Raw genomic sequence first — 7,686 nt, 5'->3', positions numbered from 1 at the left:
TAATTGGGCCTTTTGTAAAGTTTTATCATCTAATTCATATTCATGTAACAAGTGTTCTGCCTGTTGTCGAATATTGGGGGGCCAGAATTTTCTAAAAGGCAAAATCACGGCTTTCATGAGTGCCCATAAGGGCCAGAAATCTATTGGAATACTTTTTCCCCTTCTTGTGGCTCATTTAACATTCTCTCTAACTTGGTTCCAAATCTTTAAATCAAAATTGCTTTCATCAGGGAACCAGGGATTATGTTCAACTACCGTTTGGAGACAAGCCTCTATTTGCTGACGCAAAACCAAAAGTCCTTGAACTTTAAATAAATATGGAAGCAAAGCAGAAAAGTGGTGGGGCTTTCCAGCTGTTTGTCCCATAACCCTGCATTTACCAACCTCAGTAGGTCCACAGTCACTCCGTCCACTTGCCAAGGGCGTACTCCAGGTCCCTGTTCGGGTGCCACTTATGATGGTCTTCTTGATAGACCAGGACCTGGGGACAGGAGTCGATGAAAAGAAGGCAAAGAAAAGAAGGATGCGGGGGACCCAAGTCTCTAGTGGAACAAGGGTACTTTATTCATGGCAGTGTGTGCTTATATATTGTTATACAAGGAAGCTTTAGGCAGAAAAATCAAGTTGAGTAAAAAACACCGAAACCAGATACATTACAACAGTAACTAGGGGAATAACAATCATCACAGGGCCAGAAGACAATCTATGTATTGCAAACAGGAACATGAATAAGTAGTTTTACAGGAAAGTAAAAGGTTACTGAAAGGAATCCATGTATGCATTCTGCCTCATGACCTCAGTCCTGAGAATTGCAGGCACCTCTGCTGGTTCCTGTTTTCCAGGAACTGATAAGGTACAGAGGGCCCTTAAGAAACAGAAAACAACATATAGGATTCCTTAAAATTAAACATTCCCTGACAGGCCACCTGATGCAAAGAGCTGACTCATTTGAAAAGACCCTGATGCTGGGAAAGGTTTAAGGTGGGAGGAGAAGAGGATGACAGAGGATGAGATGGTTGGATTGCATCACCGACTCAATGGACATGAGTTTGAGTAAACTCTGGGAGTTGGTGATGAACAGGGAGGCCTAGCATGCTGCAATTCATGGGGTCACAAAGAGTTGGACACAACTGAGCAACTGAACTGAACTGAACTGAACCTAAATATCCAACAATAGGTTAATAGTTGATGCATAATGAAATATTCATACCATGGAGTACTATAAAACCACTAGATAGGATGAGCTACATGTATATTCTGTTATAAAAAAAATTTTCAAGTACATTGTCAATATTTTTTAAATAATTTACAAAATAACCTATATAGTACAATCCCATTAAAAATGGACTTATTGTATTTTTATAGTAATAGAAATAAATATATATTTCTTATTGGCTGGAGTTTTATATAAAATAATTACCATAAACACACACATTCACACACACATACATATATATATATATATACACCATCTAACACTCTATGGCACCCCACTCTAGTACTTTTGCCTGGAAAATCCCATGGATGGAGGAGCCTGGTAGGCTGCAGTCCATGGGGTTGCTAAGAGTCGGACGTGACTGAGCGACTTCGCTTTCACTTTTCACTTTCATGCGTTGGAGAAGGAAATGGCAACCCACTCCAGTGTTCTTGCCTGGAGAATCCCAGGGACGGGGGAGCCTGGTGGCTGCCATCTATGGGGTCACACAGAGTCGGACATGACTGAAGCTACTTAGCATAGCATAGCATAGCATTTTCCAAAAGAGAGAGATCAAGCTAGCAGGTCAGGATAATGCTGGACTCACCTTCCCTCATGAACACATCAAAACCACTACTATATATAGAATTACTCTTGCTGAAATTGACCTGAAAACTAGTAGAACAACTCTTCTACAACCAAGGTTATAAAGAAAGACCCACATGTAGTCTGGTAGGAAGGGAGGAGAAGCAATCTGGTCAGAACCTGCACCCCTAGCAGGGGACAGAGAGGAGAGGATATTCCAGACTCAGGGATCCTCCCTGGGGGAATAAGGGGTTTGAGCTACATGTTAGCAGAGAAGGCAATGGCACCCCACTCCAGTACTCTTGCCTGGAAAATCCCAAGGATGGAGGAGCCTGGTAGGCTGCAGACCATGGGGTCGCTAAGAGTTGGACATGACTGAGCGACTTCACTTTGACTTTTCACTTTCGTGCATTGGTGAAGGAAATGGCAACCCACTCCAGTATTCTTGTCTGGAGAATCCCAGGGATGGGGGAGCCTGGTGGGCTGCCGTCTATGGAGTCGCACAGAGTCAGACACGACTGAAGCGACTTAGCAGCAGCAGCAGTTGACATGTTAGACATGCCAACCCTGGGGTCTGACCCCATGAAGGTGAAGCCCCTTAGCTGGTCTAAAAACCACTGGAGCTTATCAGAGGGCTGTAAGAAACTGAGACTCCATTCTTAAAGAGCATGCCTACAGACTTGCTTACTCGCAATCACAGTGCTGAGGCAGCAGATTGAAAATTGCCTGGGGCTCTCCCCATGCCAAGGCCACCCCAGAGCACTCCCCCTACCCGCACTGGGCTCCTGCTGCAGCGCCTCTTGTCCAACACTGCTCCCTACTAAGAGGGAGACGGCCATAGCCAACAAAAGTGCGCAAACTTGGAGGAAATGGAGCCAACTTGCACACTGGCCCTGCCTCTAATCAGCGTGGAGACAGCCATTGCAGCACGTACCTTCTGATCACATGCTACTGAAAGGGAATGAGGCTAACTCCAGAGCAGAGACCACCATCACCATAGCACACATCCCTGTGTACACTTGGGGTAGGATAAGTCTAGCTCAGTGTTGACACCAACCCCTCCAGCTCACACAGAGAAACTAACCAGGGCTCTCACACCAAAAAGAAAAGTGAAATCAACACAGAAGTGCACCCCAAGTTCTCAGGCTCAGACCATATCCCAAACCAAAGACTACTATCACATCTGAGAGAAATCCAGCTCCTCCAAAACTCCTACTGCAGCCCTGTGGGCCCTGTCCCAAGCCCTGATATGGCAGTGACAGCCATATCAGGTTGAAGCGCCTGCACCTGGCTCTAACCACTCCATCTCCAGTCCTACGTCCCACTAGAGTGGTGGCTGCCAGCACATCCTGGGGAAGACATGACTCCTGCTTACTCCAGTTCCAGTTCTCTGACCAAAGCTACTGGACACAGATGGACTGCATAGGCATGTTCCCATACAAGGACATGCCTTCAAGATTAAGGAAGGTAACTAAGTCACCTAATTTCATAGAGATAAAGTTAACAAAATAAGAAGACAGAGGAATGCATTTAAAATGAAAGAAAATGAAAAAAAAAAAAAACCTGAAAAAAATCCTGATGAAACAGAAATAATTTACTACAACAACAACAAAAAAAGAGCTCAAAGTAATAATAAGCTGAAATGGAGAAAATAACAGATGAACACAGAGAGAATTTGAACAAAGAACTAGATGAAAAACATTTTTTAAGAACCAGTCAGAACTAAAGAATGCAATAACTGAAATGAAAAATACAACGAAAGGGAATTAACAGCAGATTAGGTGATAGAGAAGAACACATAAACAATCTGAAAGACAAAATAAAGAAATCACCCAATCAGAGCACAAGAAGAAAAACACATTTTCAAAAATGAAGATAGTTTAAGGGACCTCTGAGAAAATATCAAGCATACTAATAGTCACACCATAGGAACCCCAGAAAAAGAGAAGAGAGAGAGAAATGGTTTAAAAAGGTATTGGATGAAATTATGGCTTAAAACTTCCTGAACCTGAAGAAGGAAACAGATATCCAGGTCCAGTAAGCACAGAGTCCCAAACAAGATGAACAAAAAGAGAATCATACCAAGACATATCATAATTGAAACGGCAAAACTAAAAATTAAAAAAAGAAGTACAAAGGCAGCAAAAGGAAAAAGAAAAGAGTTATATACAAGGGAACCCCAAAGGCTATCAGCTAACTTTTTCAGGAGAATCTTTGCAGGACAGAAGGGGGTGACATTATATAAGTGCTTAAAAGCAGAAGTAAACCTGAAACCTAGGATACTCTATCCAGCAAGGTCATCATTCAGAATTAAAGAGGAGATAAAGAACTTCTCAAAGAAGCAAAAACTAAGAAAGCCCATCAATAGTACACAAGTCTTAAAAGAAGTGTTAAGGGTTGTTCTTTTAAGAGGAAAGAAAAGGCTACAACAAGGTATAAGAAATTATAGAAAAGGGAAAATCCTGCTGATAAAGACTGTGGATCAACCATTTAAATTAGCTAGTACAAAGGTTCAAAGACAAAAGCCGTCAAATCAACTATAACAGCAATAAACAGTTAAGGGATAGACATGAAGATGTAAAATATGACATCAAAAACATAAAACATTGTGTGGGAACTGAAATGTAGAGCTTTTAGAATGTGTTTGAACTTAAATGACCACCAGTATTAAATAGAAATAGTTACAGATCAACATGTAAACACAAGTCATAAAACCTACAATAGATATACAAAACTAGAAAGAAAGGAATACAAATGTAACATAAAGAAAAGCACTAAATCACAACACAAGGGACTAAAAGAAGAAAAAAGAAAGGAGAAAAACTATTAACAATCAGAACACACATAGCAAAATGGCAATAAGTGCATCAGATCAGATCAGATCAGTCGCTCAGTCATGTCCGACTCTTTGTGACCCCATGAATCACAGCACGCCAGGCCTCCCTGTCCATCACCAACTCCCGGAGTTCACTCAGACTCACGTCCATTGAGTCAGTGATGCCATCCAGGCATCTCATCCTCTGTCGTCCCCTTCTCCTCTTGCCCCCAATCCCTCCCAGCATCAGAGTCTTTTCCAATGAGTCAACTCTTCGAATGAGGTGGCCAAAGTACTGGAGTTTCAGCTTTAGCATCATTCCTTCCAAAGAAATCCCAGGGCTGATCTCCTTCAGAATGGACTGGTTGGATCTCCTTGCAGTCCAAGGGACTCTCAAGAGTCTTCTCCAACACCACAGTTCAAAAGCATCAATTCTTCGGCACTCAGCCTTCTTCACAGTCCAACTCTCACATCCATACATGACCACTGGAAAAACCATAGCCTTCACTAGACGAACCAACAAATTGGCAAAGTAATGTCTCTGCTTTTCGATATGCTATCTAGGTTGGTCATAACTTTCCTTCCAAGGAGTAAGCGTCTTTTAATTTCATGGCTGCAGTCACCATCTGTAGTAATTTTGGAGCCCAAAAAAATAAAGTCTGACACTGTTTCCACTGTTTCCCCATCTATTTTCCATGAAGTGATGGGACCAGATGCCATGATCTTCATTTTCTCAATGTTGAGCTTTAAGCCAACTTTTTCACTCTCCTCTTTCACTTACATCAAGAGGCTTTTGAGTTCCTCTTCACTTTCTGCCATAAGAGTTGTGTCATCTGCATATCTGAGGTTATTGATATTTCTCCTGGCAATCTTGACTCCAGCTTGTGCTTCCTCCAGTTCAGTGTTTCTCATGATGTACTCTGCATATAAGTTAAATAAGCAGGGTGACAATATACAGCCTTGACGTACTCCTTTTCCTATTTGGAACCAGTCTGTGCATACCTATCAATAATCACTTTAAGTGTCAGTGGACTAAATGCCTAATGAAAGGAAATGGGGTGGCTGACTGGATGAAAATCTAGGATTCATCTATACATCACATACAAGATACACACAGATCAAAAGTGAGGGAATGGAAAAAAATATTCCACCCAAATGGAAACAAAGAGAAAGCTGAATGGCAATACTCATATCAAACAAAACAGATTTTAAAACAAAGTCTATAATAAAAGACAAAGGGCATTATATAATGATAAATAGAACAATACAAGAAGAGGACATAATGTTTATAAACATATGCACAAATATTAATAGACATGAAGGGAGAAATTAACAATAACACAATAATAATAGGGGACTTTAACACCTTACTTATATCAATGGACACATTATCTGAAAGAAAATCAATTAAAAAAAAAAAAAAACCACTGCCCTTAAAAGACATATTATACCAGTTAGACTTAGTAGATATCTACAGGACTGCTAGGGTCCTTTAATGGACCAGAACCTGGTCTTCCAGAGTCAACAATAAGAAAGTGAGAGAGAGAAAGAGGCTGATATTCCCTGGTTTACGCAGAGAACCAATAAAGCCCTTGACATAGGGCTTGCATTGTTCATGAAGGCACAGGGCACCTTCTTGAGGGGGTCTTAGAAGCCTGGGCAGGAGAGTGAGCAGAACGGGTTTCTAAGCTCCAGAGAATTAGCCGGAGGGGGCGGGGGAGAGAGAGAAACAAAAAAGACACAGGGACCTAAGCTCTGATGGAGCAAAGGTATTTTATTAGCAGAAATGCAGGCTTATATATCTTTAGTAAGATGATTACTCAGCTATTACACAGGATGAAATTTTATCAATAGTCACAATATGGAAAGTCTAATACATACAAGGTCGCTGACACTGAAAAGAGTCACTGAAGGGAGTTACTGAAAGGAATCCAAGCAGATACCGTTTCTCATGATCTCAGTCCTAAGAGCTGCATGCAGCACTACTCATTCTAAGAACTGATAAGGAACAGAGAATTTATGAGAAACAGCACATAGGAATCCTCCTGTTAAACATTCCCTAACACAGGACATTCCATCTAATATGAGCAGAATACATATTTTTTTCAAATGCACATGGAATGTTTCAAAACAAGTCTCAACAAATTTAAGAGGGAAATTATTTAAGGCATCTTTTTGACCACAATGGTGTGAAGTTAGAAATAAATTACAGGAAGAAAAATGGGAATAAATAACATACTAACAAAAAACTGATGAAGTCAATAAAAGTCAATAAAAAACCAATAGGTCAATGATGAAATCAAAAAGAAATCAATAAATACCTTGAGACCAATTAGAATAAAGCCATAACCTTCAAAAAAATCTATGGGAGCCAGCAAAATGAATTCTAAGAGAGTTTATACCAATACAGGCTATCTCATGAAACAAGAAATATTTCAAATAAACCATTTAACCTATCACTTAAAGGAATTAGAAAAAGAAGAACAAGAAAATACCAAAGTCAGCAGAAGGAAGGAAATAATAAAGATCAAAGAGAAAATAAAATAGAGACAAGAAAATGATACAGAACAGATCAATGAAACCAAGAACTGGTTTTTTGAAAAGATAAAAAAAATTGATAAGCCATTACCCAAACTCATTTAAAAAGGAGGGAAGAGAAGGAACAAAATGAACAAAATAAGAAATGAAAAAGGAGGGGTTACAAATGTATCAAGGAAACACAAATAATCATAAGAGAACTGTAAACAAACTGGACAAAATATGTCAACAAACTGGACAATCTAGAAGAAATGGATAAATTCCTAGAAACATGCAATCTTCTGAGACTGAATCAGGAAGAAATAGCTAATCTGAAAAGATCAATTACTAGTATTGGAATTGAGTCAGTGATCAAAAACTCCCAACAATTAAAAGTCCAAGACCATTCAGGGGAATTCTACCAAACATAAAAGGAATAGTTATTATATACATCTCTCAAACTATTCCAGAAAAATGAATAGGCGAGAAAATTCCTAAATTTCTTCTGATACTAAAATCAGATACTATAAAAAAAGAAAGAAAATTACAGGCCAATATCCCTGATGAATGCAAA

The 7,686-nt window shown here is 39.8% G+C and overlaps 1 pseudogene; it reads right to left on the bottom strand.

Moving 5' to 3' along the window:
- LOC139186970 (bcl-2-like protein 1) overlaps nt 1–7,686 on the bottom strand; it is a 73,757-nt pseudogene that overhangs the window by 12,127 nt on the left and 53,944 nt on the right.

This window comes from Bos indicus, chromosome 14, assembly GCF_029378745.1.
Source record: "Bos indicus isolate NIAB-ARS_2022 breed Sahiwal x Tharparkar chromosome 14, NIAB-ARS_B.indTharparkar_mat_pri_1.0, whole genome shotgun sequence".
Classification (NCBI taxonomy): domain Eukaryota; kingdom Metazoa; phylum Chordata; class Mammalia; order Artiodactyla; family Bovidae; genus Bos; species Bos indicus.
Note: the sequence above shows the minus strand (reverse complement) of the source record. Positions and strands in the feature narration are given on the sequence as shown.